This window comes from Podarcis tiliguerta, assembly GCF_965153285.1.
Source record: "Podarcis tiliguerta genome assembly, chromosome: 8".
Classification (NCBI taxonomy): Eukaryota; Metazoa; Chordata; class Lepidosauria; order Squamata; family Lacertidae; genus Podarcis; species Podarcis tiliguerta.
This window is the reverse complement of record NC_139541.1, coordinates 14,562,149-14,582,408: the sequence shown is the minus strand read 5'-3', so window position 1 is coordinate 14,582,408 and position 20,260 is coordinate 14,562,149. Positions and strand designations below refer to the sequence as shown.

At 46.2% G+C, this 20,260-nt stretch overlaps 1 protein-coding gene across 5 annotated transcripts in view; it reads right to left on the bottom strand.

The window, feature by feature from the left end:
- Window positions 1-20,260, bottom strand: part of CASZ1 (castor zinc finger 1) — a 438,974-nt gene that overhangs the window by 295,281 nt on the left and 123,433 nt on the right. For 2 of the 5 annotated variants that reach the window (XM_083453580.1, XM_083453585.1), the window contains exon 1: window positions 8,472-9,308. The exons of 2 other annotated variants lie outside the window; for them this stretch is intronic. The gene's annotated coding sequence lies outside the window, so the exon portion shown is untranslated. Of the gene's footprint in view, window positions 1-8,471; window positions 9,309-20,260 lie in introns of those variants that run through there. One more of the 5 variants, XM_083453575.1, reaches the window with a different exon arrangement.

Here is a 20,260-nt window from a genome sequence, read left to right as displayed (position 1 = left end):
CATGTTCCTTTGCTGCATGGTTAAGATTTATTTCTATTTTAAAAAGCAGCCCTCCTCGTAGAAAGGATCGCTCGGCACCTGCAGAATGGTTCCTAGAACCTCAAGCCACCCAGTGCTCAAAGCTGCACACTTACGAGGTGCAGCCTCATAGAAGAAGAAGAAGAAAAAGCAACAGTATCTGGAGATAAATTCTTCAGGAAATAAAAGCACAAGAGGCAGCGATATGCTTTCAGACAGCGGACAGGGGGAGAAGGTTAAAACCTGATATGTGACAGGGGAGTATTTTTTCAAAGCTAGAAGAAAGAAAGAAAAACAGGCTTGTTCTGCTGCGAAACTTTTCCTTATCCAAAAAGAGGTGCGAGTGTGTGTTAGAAAGGGTAACCCACAAACATTTATGCAGGGAAGGCCTTTGGCCAGGACAGGGAAGGAAGCGAGTATTCTCCTTGGAAGTCTTTCATGTGAAATCCAGGTGGATATTCCATTCTGACATTAACATCTCCCACGGGAATTATTCCCGTGCACTCCTGTGAAGAAATGCACATTATGTCACATTCAATCTGGCGGGGGGCGGGGGAGGAACGCTGCGCTCACAACTGCCTCCTCCAGCGGATGGCACTTGGGGTGCTTGTGGCTGGCTGCGGCAGCATGAAGGTCAATCCCACCGCGTGCAGAATTTCTACAGAAAGTGGTGCTCTGCCCGTCATGCAAGATGCCGTGGGGTGCAGCACCCACGGCGGGAGATGGCGTGGACAGCAGCCACTGTGCGGGTGACGGTTATGTAGGCTGCATCAAGCATTCTGTTCAACAGCAGAGGCACAAACTATCCAGGAAACGGCTTCAGGTGGTTTTAAGGTTAGGGGGGCGGAGAAAGAGGGAAAAAGTGACCGCTTCCTTCCCAAACACCAAACTTTTAATAAACATCACACAGAGCCTCAGCTTGCTGACCGCACATCTTACAGGGAACCCCATCTTCCAAACTTGTGAAGTTTATCCAGTGAGCGATGGTATGTCTGAGGCTGCTAGGCCAACAAGCCGAGTTGAAAAGGACCCCTTTTGTCCCTGCCCCCCTTTCCACAACCAGTTCCTCTGCCCCCCCCCCCTTTCTCCCGTGTCCTCAAGACTCCTCTCACCTTGAGGAGTGTTAGGATTACCCAGCATTTACACTCAGTGCTTCTCTTTATTCCTTAAGACTTATTAAGAATGATAATGAGCTACAAAGCTGAGAACACGTTCCTCTTTCTCTCTCTCTCTCTCCCCTCTGTCGCTCTTCCTCTCTCTCTCTTTCCCTACGTGCCTTTTCCGTCAAAGGCACACAGGACAAATCTGACCAAAAAAAAAAAAGGGAAAAAAAGGCCTGACAATATGGATCAAGGACACTTGAGGATTTATATTCTATAAATCAAACCCCCACTTTTTGGGGAGGGAAGTTTTTTATTATTATTTCTGCACTAATTTCTCCCTTCCCCACCCCACATTTTTGCTTCCTTTTGCCCCCCTTTTTAAAATTCCCTTCCCCACCTTCAGAAGATTCCCCCCCCCTCCTTCCTGGACTTTGAAATGAGGTGGGGGGGGGGAAATAAGACGGAAAAAGGAAGGCTGCCTGCCTGCCTGAAAAGGCTCGTTAACATGGGGCTCTTAAACGGTTGATTAATTTTAGCAAAATTTACGACACTACTCCTGCTTTCCCCTTCTTCGCCTTGCAGCATGACACTAGAGCGAGTTAACTTGAGGTCCTTCTTTCTTCTGCCGCCACCCCCCCCCCGAACCCCTCCACCACCGGTACTTTGCAGGCTTCCTCCCATGTCCCAGCACTTGTTTGTACACATCAACACGCCTGGAAAGATCATAAACGCTGTCCAGGAACATCCCCGCCTTACGGATAAAAGCAGTTTTTATTCCCTTTTACAGGGTCGAGGAGAGCAAGAAAAGCACAGGAGACCAACTTCTGACTATTCTAACTTTTAAAAAATGATAAAATAGAAATTGTTTCAACTGACAAGCTGATTTCAGATGGGGGTGGGTTATTATTATTTTTTTAAAGGAAGCCTTTCAACCATTCTCCATCTTATAAACATGTCCTCCTGACTTTGGGCTGCATTCAGAATCCTAGGATGCTCTCTCAAAAACCATGTCTGAAGGTGGCTTCGTTGCTTATAATTGGGAGGGGGGCAGGGGAGGTAAAAGGCAAGGGAAGAAACAGACCATCTAAATAAAATGAGAGAAAGACGCAGCTCTTAAACATTCCCTTAGCTGTACGCTAATATTTCAACCGCCTGGTGAGCGCTGGCTTCTCACCTGCTATTTACCTTCTCCACTTGCTCGTTTCTTCTGGCACTCTGATATAGACATCAGAAACGCATGAAGACTCAATTACTAAGCTACTTCATACACAAGGCCACCTCGCACACTCATGGTTTTTTTTAAAAAGGAAAAACAACAATCAGACTCACTTTCTGCCCACTTATGACATGATTTTGGGGTTGCCATCCCAAAAACCTTCCCGTTTTGTCACTTGAACATGTCATGACCACTGCGTCAGTAGCTGTCGAATACGGTACAGACAAACAGAGCCCAACTACATCTAAGTATGAAGCTTACCATTTCAAGACACTCACAGCAATATTTGTGTTCTCACCCACCCACCCACGAAATCAACAAGATATGGGTTAAACTAAGCCACACCTGCTGTTTAAAAGAAAAAAAAGTGTTAAGAAGCTGGGATTCAAATTTTTGGAGTTGCTGTTGCAAAGAAAACATTTTTAAAAGAAAAAAAGTTCAGGTAAAAATATTGTGGGATACAGAGATGGACCTGCTTTGAGTCAAAACAGGCAAGGCTGTTTGGGATTGGTTTATTTTTTTAAAAAGATTGGATAGGTTGCCCAGAACATTCTGTTTGTGGCAGTAGAGCCTCCCCCCATATTTATATAGATGGGTTGGGTGTAAATCATTCTCAAAATGAAATTAAGTAGGGTATGGGTATGTATGTGGGGTGTGTAACTTGTTTGAGGACAAAAAGAAGAAGACATTGTCACAGTAAATCAAGGGGGGGAGGTAGCCAGTCCCTGATCTAAGCAAATAACACATTCTGATATAATAAAGTATTTAAAAAGAAAATTGGGCAAAAGGACATAAGCAAGTGGCCACTGGCAGAGAAGGGGTGGCTTAGAACAGAACATTACAAGTTTCTGAAAGTTAAAACTCCACCCTCACCCTTTGAACTAAATCTTGCTTTTTCTGTTTGCTCAAGGAGGGGGGGAACACTAATACAGAGTAATCATTTGATTTAAAAAAATATGCTTGTTGAAAGACACGTCCATTTTTCAAGCATGTGTGTGTGTTTTGAATTCATAGGTGCCTCCCTTAAGTTTAAAAGCACCGGGTATTTTTTCCTGTCCTGATCATTTAAATAAATTTGCGGTGGGGTAGGGTTCACCCACTAGACCAGAGACAACAATCATAGTGGAATATCCACCCTCCACCACCTCTTTCCCTATTGCAGGAGCAACAAGCCACTATGCATCTTAAATCCTCTGTCCCTCCTCCCCATAGAATCAGGATTTTCTCCTGTAAAAAATGACAATGTCAGCTGTAGGAAAACTGACACGACCAGCTTTTAAAAGAAATGTTGGTGTGGGGGGAGAGAGAGAAGTCAGCCACTGACTTCTTGGTTAAAGTATTTTCTTGTTCTAACTCATGTTCTTATGTCACTGAGCTAAAAAAGACAGAGAGAGAGGAGGGGGGGAGAGAGAGAAAGAAAGGGGGGAGAGATGACTTTCCTTGAATGATCTGTTTAACCTAAGCCAGAGGAAAAAAAAAAGTCATTAATTACTTATGTGAGCTATTGCTTCTGAAAGACAATAAACCTGCCCGGTCGCCATGGATATGACATATTTGCTCTGAAAACAACACAATAATTAGCAAAGGGGAAAGATACAAGGGGAATATGCAAACTCCCGGCTTTAAAGCCACAGTGTTTCTTTTTTTCTGAGTAGCGTGTGTGTGTGTGTGTGTGTGTGTGTGTGTGTGGTTGTTTTTTTCACTTCTGTCGGTCCAGTTTGCAATTCAAATTTTTTAAAAAGAATAAAGAAAAAGGGGTGGGAGAAGCAGCTACCCAAAAGATTTACCAAAGAGAGAGAGAGAGAGAGAAGGCAGGCATGGAAGGAAAAGGATGGTGATCAAATTCCACTGAAACAGCAGGGACAAAAACATAAACACACAAGAGAATTAATAAGATGAAAAGCAATCAAGGATGTGGATTTCATCAGACAAGTTAGGCTTACGTTAGTCTTGTTTTTAAGTCTGTTTAGTGCTGTTTTGGCTGGAGCAGGTTGAATGCACGTGTATCTGTGTTTTAAAAGAAAAAGGGGGAAAGTAAACTGGAGAGTGCGGGGGGGGGGGGGGGGAGAGAAGCTACTGTTTTAAGAAACAAAAAAGGTTGAAAAGAGAATAGCACTGGATAACAGGGCGAAACGAAGCTTGGACCGAAGAAGATGCACGGCAGGCATATTTTTAAACCTACCACTTTGCCCATCTGTCAGAAGCCAGTGCCACCAGGTTGGCACCTGCTAGGTGCCCGGGAACCCCAAAATAAGTCTCCACCATCTTTAAACGGGTCTTGAATAAGACAGCTTCCAAAACACATGGCACCCATCACAAAATGACACTTTAACATAAAAGAAAAAAGTTTCGTTGGGCAATTTGGAACTTAGAAGTCTGCAGCATCTCCTTGAGAACTGCTCTAAAGAGAAAAGCTTTTTATGTATTATTCTCCCCCCCCCCAGCTCACTCCCATTAAGCTGAAACAAAAGACTAAAAAATCCTCTAATGCATTAACTCTTCCCGATTCTGACCTCCTGCACTTAAAAAATAAATGATAAAACAATAATACCCTGAACATCCACTTTACCCCAAAAAATCTTTATATTTGATTTTGGACTTATTATAAAGTGAAGGAGAAGTGGAAGGACCACCTCGCAACTGCAGCAGCAGCAAGCAAGATTTTATTTGCATCAATTACTGGTCTGTCTGACCACAGGCAAGCATATTTAAAAGAAGGGGCCTTATCATTTAATCTGCTCTTTCTATTACAGTTTTTAGACAGAATCTTTCAAGATCAGAGTCCCATTCACACAAACGGCAGACTCTTGATGATCAATACCCTTTAACTTTTCTGCTCACTCCCACCCCAGTTCTGCCCCTTTCTGAACACATCAATATGGAAAACATAAGTTGAACAACCAAATAATGTAGAGTTTGAGAAGAAAACAAACAAACAAAAAAGAGTAGCAGAAGAAAAAGAACCCACGCTACTTCTTTAAACACTTTAGCACATATGGAGTTTGATTTCTTGAAGAGATCAGTTTAACATCTCCATAGAAACCTGCAACAGATTATTATCAACAGAATAAATAAGTAGTCTAATAAATTAAACAGGAGGCAGAAGATCTGGAAACTTGATTACTAAGTTCACTAATATTCTGCTTCTTCACCAGCACTACATAAAGTCTTCCTAGCCGGTGGAAAAATGGATTTTTAAAAGGTGACAATCAAGTAAAACTAAGAAGTTATTTCCCCTACGCACCCGAAGATGGCTTATAGGAAAGACTTAGGGAGAGAAATAGGAAGGCCAGAGTGAACGTATTCCAACGGGAAGGATTAAGGTGATCCCTAATGTAGTTACATACGGCCTTGAGGAAGGAGCTGTTGTGGGGGGGGGGGGGAGGCAGGAGAAGGGAAGCATGTTGAAAGGAAAGAACACATGGAGTTTATTAATCAAGTTCTCAAAGTTTCCCTCCCCTTCCACAAAAGCCAGATAGATTTAAACCACATCTATTCACATCAAACCTCCACGACACACCCTGTTCCCCCAAAGTTTTCTCAAGCAGCAAATCCCAGAAAGAAACCCTGGAGGTGGCACCCACCGTCCCAGAAGACACCCCCACCCACCCACAGGCCCTTACCCCAGCTTTGCCTTTCCATCCTTGCCAGCCACTGAGCCACCTTTCTCTCCCAGCAAAAGAAATAAAACGCGGAGAAAATATTTATTTGGACAACTGACACAAGACAAATGCACGCATATAACCTAAAACTGTGGACAGCACACAGAAGCTGTCTAGTCCCATACACCCCCCCCCAACTGAATACAGATTTTTCAACCACGGCTAAATTCTCCCCAGGGCACACAACCACCCCCAACCCTATGCCAACCTCTCCCCACTACCTGCCCAGTTCCAATACATTTTTGTATGCAACAGAATCTAATGGGAGTAGCGGTGGGGGGTAGCATGTTATTCCCATCCCCAAGAAAACAAATAAGACTAAATTAAGATTCTCTTTATTGCATAAAATGACTCTTTCCGCCACCCCAGAAGCTTAGATTCCGACCATACATCTGGAGAGGCAGATTTGAGAGAGGGGGAAAGTATGCAATCATTTCATTCCCTCTCCAGAACTCACGCCTAATGTGCCCCGCTATGCGTCCAACGCTTTCACCCCCTTCTCTTAATTTCTGCGAACGCCCCAAACCCTCTACTTTCCCTTATTTTTAACCGCTATCTTGCTGTTGTCCCCACCCCACCCGCCCCCGTTCCCGGCAGGCCCGAACTTTGACTGACAGCTCGACACCTGTTCCCTCGTCCCGGGAGCGCCCAAACATGGAGAGGAGCGTTCACCAAAACCCCACTCCTTCCAGGGCGCCCCGCCCTTCGCAACTCCACCCCTAGGCCGAGCCAAACCCCCGCCCCCCCCCACCGCCAACACAAACAATACGCCAAACAACCGCTCGCCTGCCGGCCTCCCCCCTCCAAAAAACAAACAGCCTCTGTACATGAAACGTCCCTTACCCCTTGCGCGCCCCCAGCAGACCCAACTTCTCCAAAGCGCAGGAGATAAAAATACGAATGAGAGAGAGTGTGCGGGAAAAGGACGGGGCGGGGGGCAAATCAGCTGCTCGTTCTGCAAATACCACGGGGTAAAAATAACCTGCTGCTGCAAACGAGGGGGCAGACACAAAGTACCCCGGATCGCCCCAAAAGCGCACTCTTAGGGACGCTCAAATAACTTGGGTTAGGGAAAGGGAAGCTAGGGAGAATAGGGAGAGACCCCCCACCCCGGAAGCGCAGGGCGACGCAAATACTGAACATCGCGCCTCTCCCTCCCCCCCCCCTTTCTCTCTTCTCGCCCCCTTGTGCGGCCACCGTGCGCTCCGGACCCTCCGCCCATCTCTCCAAAAGTCATCGCGCACCCGGGGTCTCCGCTCCAAAACACTTTGGGAAAACTTTGCGCACCGACAGAAGCAGAAGCAGCTCCGACTCCAATCCCAAGAACCAGCCCAGACAAAAAACGTCCCTGTATTCTCAGTCTTTTAGGGACCCTAACCCTTTCCTCCTCCCCGCCCCCGTGATAACCTGCACTCGGCTTTTAAAAAAAAAAAAAGTGGGAAGGGGGAGAAATGTTTTCCCGAAACTGTCTTGAAAACGCGGACACCTGAGAGCAAAATTTGGGGAGGGGGGGAGATCCCGCCCCCTCGTCCTCTGCCTCCCTCCCCCCTCCTGCCCTTTCTTTCCCTTTCCTCCACCCCCCTCCCCAGGAACTATTTTTAAAGTCTTTAAAAAACGGTTAGGCACCACCTGCAACTGTAGGCAACTGGAAGACCCAAGGGGATATTCTTCTATGCCCCCTCCCCTGTGTAAGGGAAGGGGGCACCTCCAGCTTCTTGGAAGATTGGGGAGGGGGAGGAAAGGAAAGACGAGTCGCCAAACGCGCGGACGTCTCCCACCCACCTTGTTTGAGAAAGTCCTGGGAATTGCGAGAATCTTGCCTGCCTGTCCGCCCCTCTCCTCCCACCCCTAACTCTGGACAAGAAGGAAAAAGAAAGCGAACCACCTGCATCCATTCCTCTCAAAGTGCCCCACGAAGAAAGGCAGAAAGAGGAGTGTGAGAAAGGGGGTCGCAGCAGCAAACTCTCTCTCTCTCTCTCCAGTCGCCCCCACCCAAAGGAGAAAAACCAGCGCGCAAAGCCCTGGCCCCTCCATCCCGTTTCCAGGCGCATTGCAAACCCCCGCGCCGTTTCCGCGCGCAATGACCTACACAGTCCTGTGCAGTGCAATGTAACGCGACCCCCCTCCCCGACACACACACTTTTTACAAGTGCCCCCTCTCTCGGCCGGTGCAAAGCCCCTTCTTCTCACGCCCCCTCCCTGGCCAGGGCAGCGACAGCCACCTTCCCCAGTGACTGCAGCCGCCTGCGTCGCCCTCCAAGCAATGCCGCCGCCGCTCGCCCTCTCTGCCCCAGCCCAGCGCGCACTGGGGAGAGCGAGGCGCGGAGAGAGTTGCTGGGGCGAAAGCGGCCGCCGCCAGCCGGGACGAGGCACGGAAAAGTGCACGGGCGAGGAGTCTGGGGAGCCCCCCAGGGTGGAAGGGTCTGGGGCCGGGCGCAGGGGGGGCAAGGAGGGGAGAGCAGAAGGTCTTACCTGCACTTGGGGCTGCTTTGGGTGACTTTCCAAGTACAGGGAAATGTGTGTGTTTGGGATGGAGGCTTACAGCGCGCATGCGCCATCAAAGTTGCCCTGATCCGGGATTTTTTTCCCCCTCCTCTCGCTCGCTTCCCTTTTGCTTTGATTATTGAATTTTCCTATTTCTACCGGGGGTGCAGGCGGCGCGCAAAACCCGGACTGGAATCCGGGCACCATCTGACACCCCCACGCGAGCTCTCCGCGGGTTGAAAGCGAGGCAGAAAGGGGGACTTCGGAAGAAAAAAATGGGAAGGAAAAATAGAGAGGAGGAAAAAGGCATGGAACGGACTCGCAAGGAACTCCAGCTGAGGAGGGGCGCCTGCAAAACCCGGACTGGATAACAATACACTGGCAAGATTGGTTGTTGTTGTTGTTGTTGTTGTTGTTGTCCTTCTCCTCCTGCCTAAGAGCAATTGCTCTCCTTTCCAATCCATCTCCCCTCCTCACTCTGCCTGTGTGTGACCGTTTTCAGCACAAAACCAAGGTGACCATTATCAACCTTGTGTTCCTTCCATAGACTTTTGACGGATTTCATAAAACTGAAGAGTAAAATAAAAATAATAATAACAGCAGGTGGGGTCTAAGTTTATGTCTGGGTTTCCTGTGATGTATGAAAACCCATTGCTGGTCACCTTGCTCCTTAATATTTAGAATTCTAATTCCATGTTATTATTTATGATGTATACATATACGTATTGATGCTCTGTTGGACTTAAGTGCACACACATCTTGAATCTTTATTCTGAGTTAACGTAAGAGTTTAGTAACAACTGTCCTGTCTTTTTGTAGTTTTGGATTTGAACACATTCATTTATTTAATAAAAGCATTTGAAATGTTTATAAAAGTATTTAAACACCGCCATCTCATAAAATCGCAGGAGTGGCATACTATTCTACGTAAAACCATCTCAGTACCATACCTTTCTTTTCTTGGTAAGTGGTTCTAATTTATTACCTGTGGGTCTTTGCTGACATAAAGGCTGACCTCCTGTACCACAAGTGAATAGGCTTTTCTTGCTGAAAATTTACAGTTCTATGGTAATAATTGTGAGAGGAAGACCAATAGTGTCTGATAGGAACAGCATATCATGTTTCAACCCTGGAAACACCTTCTTATGGCTGCCAGAATGTTCCTCCATGCTGCCTAGGAGCTGTAGAGAAAGGGTTTATAGAGCCTGTAAGTGGACAACAGATAGGATGCTTCAATCCCTTTTGGGCAGGCAGCCTCTGCTCATGCTGCTACTTAAAAGAAGTAGATTGGCCCAAGTGGGGGTTCCTGGCTAGGCAAGGCAGGGATTTTGATCCCTGCAAGGTTCTGGGGCATGGGCCGGAATGCAATGTGTCCTGATATTGCCACACAACAAAATATGCAACCCCAAGCCATGGCTGTCCCACTTGCAGCCATGAGCAAGTGGTTCACAACTTAGGGCTTATCCATCTCCACAGCCCCACCTGAAGATGCTTGGAACAAAACCTGAGATGACATGCTGGCACATTTTATGTGCAAAATACATGTTCTGCCACCAAGTTATGACCCTTCTTTTAGAGGGGGGAAGGAAGGAAGGAAGGAAGGAAGGAAGGAAGGAAGGAAGGAAGGAAGGAAGGAAGGAAAGAAAGAAAGAAAGAAAGAAAGAAAGAAGGAAGGTCTTTCTGGAATACAAGCAAAAAGGTACCGGTATACCAGATGGAGGACGTTCTACAGCGTTGGGGCCATGGCTACAAAGGCCCTGCTTTATTGTACCAGAAGCCCCCACTTCTTCAGGTCCATGGGCAATTTTTTATTTTTGAGCAAGGGCTATGGGTGCTGCCCCCTTTGGCCATTTCTGCCCCCCTTGCCAAGAAACAGAAACACGTGTGCACGCACTCTCTACTTTTCCAAGAAGTCTAGGTGAAAATCGGATCTAGTGTAAAGCACGTAGAGCTATGGAAGTGGGAGACAGTGCACCCCTTCCAACTTCCTCCTTCAGCTCTATGTCCTTCTCAAGCAACCACCTTCACCATCTCATGACCAAGCAGGCGGGGAGGGTGCTCAGAAGTTTCATGGGCACCATGAAGTCATCATGGGTGAGGCTGGAGCTCAAAGGGTTCCGTGGGACATGTTTTATTGCAGCTGGGGCAGATGCAGGCATCTGGATTTCCTGCTATAGGGGCACCATGGTGTTTCTTTATTCATTGCTCCTCCCAGTGGTCATTCCTCTGGTCACTGCTGTGGATACACAACCAGACTGTCTTCAGGCACTCCAGTCATCTGCAAGGGATTCCCATACAGTGGGGTTGATGTTGCCAGCCTTCATGTCACGTGTGGGTTCTCAAATTTCAGTAGTGCCCTGTGATGCCAGAATTTGGGGCTCCTATCTTCTTGCCTTCCATTCTACATCATATTTGCAATGCCCCTGCAGTGCTCCCCTAAATCCGCCTCTGTTTGCAGACATCTTTGTAACACAGAGTTGGTCTGCCAACAGGCCTAGTGCCTGAAGCCAGGTCCCTGTAAAGCACATCCTTGCTATCTTCTGTTCCGTGGCCAAGCCAGCATAGACGTCGCTGAGATAGAAGTGTGAACAGAAAGTGGGACTGGACTTGGGAGAGCATGGAATTAGGATTGCGTGTGCCGCCCTGCACCCCAAAATTAATGGAAGGCCTCACCACATCTTGTGAATGACATGTTGTATGAGGAAGGACTCTATTCCATCTTGGAAACTACCACCAGTTGATTTCATTGGGAGATGAACATTGCATTCCTAAACAAGTTTAGGAAGGGACTAAGTAGAGACATCACCTTGCCAACAAAGGTCCGTATAGTAAAAGCTATGGTTTTCCCAGTGGTGATGTATGGAAGTGAGAGCTGGACCATAAAGAAGGCTGATCGCCGAAGAATTGATGCTTTTGAATTATGGTGCTGGAGGAGACTCTTGAGAGTCCCATGGATTGCAAGAAGATTAAATCTATCAGCCCTGAGTGCTCACTGGAAATCAGCCCTGAGTGCTCACTGGAAGGACAGATCGTGAAGCTGAGGCTCCAATACTTTGGCCACCTCATGAGAAGAGAAGACTCCCTGGAAAAGACCCTGATGTTGGGAAAGATGGAGGGCACAAGGAGAAGGGGATGACAGAGGACGAGATGGTTGGATAGTGTTCTCGAAGCTACCAGCATGAGTTTGACCAAACTGGGGGAGGCAGTGGAAGTGCCTGGCGTGCTCTGGTCCATGGGGTCACGAAGAGCCGGACACGACTAAATGAACAACAACAACAAACTTCACTGAGCATGTAAGGCTTACTTCTTATTCAATGTGAATAGATTGCACTCCAATACCATCTAATATGATGAGAAGGGAAGGAAAATGTCCCTGGACTTTATCAAACTAAGTCCTACTCAGAGCAGACTCACTGATATTAACAGATCTAAGTCGTGCCCTTTCATTGCAATGGGTCTACTCTGAGTAGGGCCAATATTTGATACAGCCCCCATCACTACATTGTTCACTTGAAACATATCCGTTGTGGAGTCCAGTCCCGTTCTCTCTCTTTGTGTGTGTGCCCCCCCCCCACCTCTGTCTATCTCTGTCTCTCTCTTCTTTGTATGGAAAAGCCAAATAAATGAACTGCTCAAAGAGCAGCAGCCACTCTTCAGCATTAAATGTTGTCATATCTGCTTTCATTTCCAGCACCCCCCCCCCCCCGCACCTTATTGTCAGTTTACCAAAAGCAATTAGAGCATATCAGGGAACCACTGTTTGCCAAGTGCCATTTTCTCACATGAAACTTTTGCTCTTGGGTTACACATTATTTAAAAAAGAAGAAAGAAAGAAGAAGAAAAAGTCTTAATCAGGCAAATATTTACCTGAAGGGCTAACCTCTCCCCCCCTCCCCTCCCCACATCTCCACCCTGTTGCCTTAGCTGGTGAAAATGAGCAGAAAAAAGCATGCAGATCATGGATGGAAGCAAGCCAACTTGAACCAGATATAAAATTGGTCCTCTGAACTTCTTGAGTGGTGAGGTTATGTTGTTGCTGGTATGTCTCCAAAGATGGTTCGAAATAATAAATTAGAATGCCCCCTCCCGCAAACTGCAAAATCTGGATGCCGCACTTCAGGAAGAACAGACTAGAAGGAGTTCTGGGAAGGGCAACAAAGGTATGGAAAACAAGTCCAATGATGAAAGGTTGAAGGACCGGGGCATGTTGTATATACACCAGGGATTTAAAGTACAGTACATGACTTTCCCTCGAAACGATCCAGGGAACTGTGGTTTGTTAAGGGCTATCACTGAGCAAGTCTGGGCACTCTTGAATTAGACTGATTTCCTGGATTTACTTCAATTTGTGCCCAGTTATAGCACTGAGACCACCTTGATGGCCCTATTCGCCTTCTTCATCATTATTGTCACTCCTCCTTCTTCATCATTATTGTCACTGGAAACATAAGTGGCCCAAATAGTCCACGTGATGAGGAGTGCCATCTATCAAGGCTTTTCAGTGGTGCCCTCCCAATCGGTCTAATGCTCTCCCCAGCGAAGCATGCCTGGCACCGGCAATGAGAACTTTTTCAGTGCCAGGCAAGGACAGTTCTCATACATAATAATCTGTATATGCTCAGTGATAGCCCACTCCAGAACCTTACCCAGTAAGAGTATGTTTGCAATCAGTCTGTTGAGTATGTAGATCTTCCATGTCCATTGATGGGGAATCTCCTCCCCTCCCACCTTATAACTGAGTCCACCGCTGAACCATACTTGCAATCAAGAAATGTATACTAACATTCAACTGAAATCTTCTGTCCTGCAAATTAAGACCTAGTCCTGCTTTCTCGGGCAGAAGACAAGTCTTGCCCTCTTCAATGTAACAGCCCTTCAGGTATTTGAAAAGTGTTTTCATGTGTGTTCTCATACATAATAATAGTGGGAATTGGATTTGGGGCTTTATTTGTTTTTGTGAACTGCCCAGAGAACTCGACTGGATGGGTGGAATATAAGTGTAATAAATAAAAATAAATAACTGATGGGGCTCCTACTTCATGCTGCTAGCATCCTGCAAACATTTCTTTGCAAGATTGCTTCCGTTTCTAATTAAAAGCTGAAGGTTGAATTTCAGCTGGCTGAAGAACTGTTGTTAAAGCTCAAGGTGAACCCGCATTGAGTATGCAGTCAGAAGTAAGCACCACGGAGTTCAATAGAACTTACGCCTAAGTAAACCATGCATAGGATTGCAGCCACGCTTATACAAATGAATTGGGTATGGTGTTACTTACTGCTGCTCTTTGTGGGTGGGGGTGTAGACAAATACATGGAGCAATACAGCTGCATTATTTTTTTGTCTCCCCTTTGGAGTATGGCTATGGACATTCCATGTGGCTGTAGCTACAGGGACTATCAGAAAGAGATCATACCACCAACATTCAGTCTTAACTGCATGGGTGTTCAGACTTCAGAAACCTGTGGCTTTACACATTTCTGAATGAATCACTGGTGCATACCCTCCAAGTGTCCCGATTTTCCAGGGACAGATCTGGATTTATGAAAGCCATCCTGGCTACTGATTTGATCCTGAAATGTCTCTATTTCCCTTGCCACTGCTGCTGCTTCCAAGCTCGGGGAGGGGGATGAGCCAGTGCTTGCCCTGAGCGACAACGGTGGCTGTGAGGGAGCATCCCATGGTCTCTCTATGACCACCACTGCCAGTCTTCTTCCTCATGTAGCTCATAGGAGGAGGAGAGGCTGTGGCTGCTGAAACCCAGCCCTGTGTGATGCACTGGCTCTGAGGGGCAGACAGAAGGCAGGGCTGCCCTGGGCAGGAAGAAAGGGGGAACAAAGTGGAGCGCAAGGAACCTTGATTTTTTTTTTTTAAAAAATAGCTTTGTGCGTCCATTTCTAATCTTGTCCCTTCCTCAAATTATTATATTGGTGTGTGTTTTTCCTTTTGTAAATCTACCAAAGAAAAAATAAAAATAAATAAATAAAATAAAATAAAATAATAAAATAAAATAAAATAATGATTAAGGGGTTTTCTCAGGATGATGAAGGGTGTGTGTGCTGTTGATGTAGTGGTGATAGCACCTGCCATTCTTCCAACAGGAAATGGTCTGCAGGTGGGGACAAAGATGACCCAAAAATGGGGGGTTGAGGAAGGTCAGTTGCAGGGGAGTGAGAAATGTCCCTATTTTCCTCTGAGGAATATTGGAGGACATGCTGCTGCTCAAGGTTAGAGCCTTCCATGGACAGCAGAATGGTCCCTAGGCTCTAGAGTGACTCCACCCAATAGACTGTACCTTCTTTCCCCTTGACACAGAAGGGCTATCAAAATGTCCATGTCAGGCTGAGAATTTGCCTGGGCAGCAGCTGTATCCACTGTATCCGGAATCGTGGCACATGGCTTCTTGTTCCTGGATCTCACTCCACATCTGGCTGCAGCCTGATGCTGCCACTCTCCTTTTCCTTTTGCTCTTTAATTTTATGCCTACAAAACACAGGCATCTGATGATGACTCCAGTTGCGCTAGATATAATTCCACAGACATGGCAAAATATCTGTGATCCTGAACGTTAACTTTGTTAGGTTCTCCGGTTGCATAGTTGAAATGTTCATCCGCTGACAAAGTCCTTTGCATCTTTGAGACAGGATGTTCTTTCTAATTGCTTGTTAATTAGGCCTCTCACCGCCCTGCTGAGGCAGGTGTCCTTTTATTGTTTGTTCCCATTTCACAGGTTCAGAAACCAACGCATGCTATTGCTCAAGGCCACACCTTGAGTCAGGTGCAGAGCTGGGAAAGGAACTGACAGGAGAGAGAGACACACACAGAGAGAAGTGCCTGGACTGCCACTCCTCGTCTGCAAGGCATTGGATCCAACTCTACCATTCTTCCAAGAGGAAGATCTGAAGACTCTTTCATCCAACAGATCTAGGGTCTACAGCAAAAGGCCAAGGAGGGATAGAGCTAGATCAAATTGGCCTCCAGAAATGATCCAGAGTGTTCTCCTCTGGGATTTAGATTAAGGAGATGAGGGAGCCTTAGATTGACAGGAGGCAAGAGCCTATGCATTATTATATTCTTGCAAGCAGTTAATAAAGTCAGCAAACATATGATCTTAAATTAAACAATTGTATTTCAATCAAAGAGAAAATAAGCATGGAATATTCACTACACTCATTTCTTTTTCTTTCTTTGTTTTTCAAAAAACCTTTTCCATTGGTATTGGCAAAGTCATTAATTATGGCAAAGGGCTCAAAATGGCATACATACAGGAATCTCCCTTTCACCTCAGCCTCACAACAACAACAACCCTATAATTGCCACCAGGTTCATGGCTGACCTGGGAAACTGAGAACCTAAAAAGTAGAAGGACCTAGGCGTATATAGCCTTATTACTCCTAATGGTTAATTTGGCCCTACCTGCAGAATACTGGGCTAGATGGGCTTTTTAAGCCTGTTCCAAAGGGGCTCCTCTTTTGTCCCAGTTCTGATGTTGATTAAGGCACATGGAATACTCCTTGACTATATGACATCCCATGACTGCAGGGTGGCCAGTTATGCAGCCCCCAACAAAAGAGATGATGAGAGGGGGGACCTATTTCCATGAAAATTTGCATATGGCAATTTGCACATGCAAATGTAAAAGTAATTACTATGATTTAAACAGAAATGCAATATATCTCACCATGGATGCCAAAGACACCTGGTGACATGTGTGCCTGTTCAGTCTGCTGTCCAGATGCAAACTGTTAATGGGCAACTTCAGGGACCCCACCTGCTCTCCCTCCTTAGGGTGGCTTGTCTTTAAACCAGGCTTGGATTGGAGAGTCCTTCAAACAGAGGACAACTTCAAACAGAGCAGGGTTCCTAAAAGTGGCCAATAATGACTACCTCCACCCCTGGGGGCGGGGTGGGAGTATTGGGACTGTGCAAGGGGTGAATAAATACTCGGGGGTTGAAAAGTGATTGAAAAGGGCCTAGGAAGCAAATGTTTAATAAGGAACTTTGAGCCATGGGAATAAAGAGCAAGGGCATGTACAGAGTGCACCCCTTTCGCCAAGGAGGAACATCTGTATTTAAAAAGAGGATGCCACAATACAACAGCTTTACAATCCTCAGGCCTTACTGTTTTATAGTTTAACAAAAGTGTGCAGAGCTTCACTTTTCAAAGTGGTTGTTGATGACACATGGATATTTATTTCCTTTCTCCAAGCGTTTGGATTGGGGTCAATGACAACTTTATAGGCTCCTCCAGGAGGCAATGAACTCAGAGGCTTGGGAAACCCTGATTCACAGAGGACTGTCCCGTGTAAAGTAGTGCACATGGCCACCCAACATTTTTTTCCAGGTATATGATACATGGCTTTGATTCCTGATTAAGTATTAGACGGTCGTAAAAGTGGCAGGAGTGGATGGTCACCTGGAAGGCTAAATTGTAAGCATTATTTATGGTGCGAACAATAAAGTGGTGAGGGCCACAGGGAGAGAGAGAAGAGACAGAAAGACAGACAGACAGAGAGAGAGAGAGAGAGAGAGAGAGAGAGAGAGAGAAGCTCATATCCAGGCCAACCAATGTTGGGTAATGACAAAGTCATTTTCCTTTTATTATTTTTCAATAGGGTACATATGTTGGATGCCTGTTCCATTTTTCCTCCGGGGCTCGCTCCCAGCTCTCCTCCAATGGATGGATGCTGCTGATTTCAAACTGACGCTCTGAGAAGATAAGGAAGAGGCTGCTAGGCCCTCCACACATAAAATGGCCGCTTCTGCTAAGTTAATTGTTCTTGTGAGGAGCTGGTGAATGTCAGGGGTGGGGGGGCAGGTTCCACGGTTCGCTTGAGCAGTTCAATTCCATTTAGTAAGCCCTTAGCCACTTTTCAGCTTCTGTTCCGAGAAAGCAGGTAAGGTGAGGGAAGAATTTGGAGCCCGTCCTTCCTATTTTAAGGTGGCCTTGCCAACAGATGATTCTGAACAGTTCATGGTGCCTTGATCCTGGTCAGGAAGACTAAGAATGCAACAGCAGGAAGCTGATCAGATGGGGATGCATTTATAGAAGTCAGGCTGAACCACAGGACCTGCTTTGACCGCTGGTGGTGGTTGACCTGCCTGGTTTCTCCATCATTCCCTTCAGAGTCTGGTGGACACAGACACATGTGGAATTCCTGCCTATGGCATTCCTCGGGTTTCAGATCCAGGGCTTGAGATTTGGGGTTGTAATTAATAGACCTATGTTAGTCATGTCCACTGATTTCAGTAGGCCTGTATAGGACTAATATTCAATAGAGGCCATTTGGTTCAAATTCTAGCTCAGGTACCCTACTAGAAGGGAGTGGCTTTGTGCAAATTACTCTCTTTTAGCATTAAGGTGAGCCATAGAGGGGAGCGGTATCAACCAGGGACTGGACAACCAGACCCACAGGAGAGGGGAGTGCTCTTGGGTCCTCCTTGAGGGTTTCCCACAGTATCGGCTACTGCAATAACTGGATGCTGGACTCAATTGGCCATTGGACTGACCCAGCAGCCTCTTCTAATGCTCTTCTTAGACCCATACACTGTATGGCTTGTCCTTTTGCATATTTACTCTTGCAGTTTTTAATGTGTCTTATTCCCAAACTGCACCCTTGTTTCCTGTGCCACTATAGCAGCATGCCAGAAGAAGGAGCTGCTGACTGCTTTTGTTAGACTGTAGGTCAACAGCAGAGCATCTGCTTTGCATGTAGAAGGTCTTGAAATTCAGTTCCTTGCAGCTCCATGCAAGACTGGGAATGTTTCCTGATGTAAACATTGAAAGGCCCCTGCCAGTCAGTGTAACCATTACTGAGATAGATGAACCACTGGTCTGAATTCCTGTGTGCCATGTTGCTTTGGTTACATGCTACTGAACCTGCTGGTCGGAGGGTCATATTGCAGTTTCTAGTTCAGTGGTGGTCAGATAATACAAAGGGACAGCATAAAACCTCAAGGTTCCTTCCTGGATCCTTGGTGTGAGCAACTTTCTGCTCACACTAAGAGTCCTTCCAGACGTCCTTTATATTGTGCATTCCTGATTTGTGCTCATGGTGGTATCAGGGTGGTGTTATGCGATCCCACTTTCAATACTGTTCGCACCTGCAAAACATTTGGCAGTGGACATGCCGCTTTGTTTTCACTTAGTGCAAACCCCACAGCTTCTAGTCAGTGCAAATCCCACTTTTCCTACCACAAATGCTCCACGTTTGGTTTTTCTCCCACTTCTGTAGTGCAAGTGTGCCCCTCCAGGTGACTGCATGTGGTAACACTGGGGAAGCATCACAGAGCAACTGATACAGCAGAACGATGTGTGGACAGTTCAGTATAAACCCACACGCAAGCAGTAGTATTGCATCAATGACATGTTCCAAAAGACACCCACAAAAAACTCCAGTTCACAGAGGCCCTAAATATGCTTTTCTAACTAACCATGCCGTGTATAGCCTCCCTCATGTGTCTTCTTATCTCTCCTACTTAGGTTTTGCACGAGACTTGTTCAAAAGTGACCCTGTTCTGAATTTTATAGCTGGCAGCCTTACATTGCTCACTCCCCCCCCCCCCTTCCCATTTGCCTTCTTGCACACTCAGTTGCTGCAGCAGCCGAGGTGAAAAAACAGAAGATTACAGGAGGCTCGATATCCCACTTTGCCACTCATTCACAACAAACAAAGAGCAATGATTGATGATTAAAAATGCATTCTCTGGGCTTGTTTTCCTTTGTTTTACCATTATGGAGATATTATAAATACGGAATACTAATCAAATCAGACCTGGCGGGACCTCAAAGACCTTCATGTGATCTGAGGGCTCGGATGAGCCTCAAAGTCTTTGTCTCAAGTCTCCCTGCCCTCCAAGGATGCCTAGGGGCAAGGAATTGTGCAGATGTGTTGCTAGTTAGGGAGGGGGTGATTTTGTCTAGTTTTCCTCTTCTGAAAAGGCTTTTCATTGCAGTGTGCCCCCCAACATATATTTCAATGCATGGGGCTACCCAGTCAGATGGGTGGGGTACAAATAATAATAATAATAATAATAATAATAATAATAATAATAATAATAAACATTTTTCAGCCTGAGGACTCCATTCCCTTGCAGGTGGGGGAGATGCCAGTACTGGCCAGGGCCAGACACAAAAAGTGGGTGGAAGAATGGATGTGGTGGTGATCTTTGTACAATAGATTGTACATTACATTACATTACATTACATTACAGGAAGCTGCTGTGTACTGTCCATTTAGCTCAGTACTGTCTACCACCATTAAGCTATGGCCTTTTTCTCTACATAAACAGAATCAAGCAATGGCATAAGAAACAGACAGCTCCTTAGAGGAGGTGGGTTTAGCAGCAAACCCAGATCAACCAACCTCCAGAAGACCTCTGCATGCTGCTGAGACAACAGCTGTGCTTGGGCAAGTTCTAGCCAGTCACAGTGACCTGTCCAGGGTCCTGACAGACTGTGCTTTGCATTGCCAATTGCAATCTTGCACAACCTAACTTTGGCTTCTGGTCTACTGGACTCAACCTGTACTCCATCAGCTACAACCCCAGTCTTCTGGATATTACCTTGCCTTTATGGAACGTGTCATTGCTACTTCAGCCCAGCCTGGGAAACTCATGCCAACCTATGATTGGATCTGCCCAGCATATCACAAGAAGTGTACGAGGTGGACAGAATGATGTAAGACAGCATTTCTTTGTGAAACGTGTAATTAATGGATGAAATTCACTACAACAAAAGAAGCTGGCAGTCACCTGGCTGGCCTACATATATGTATTGAGG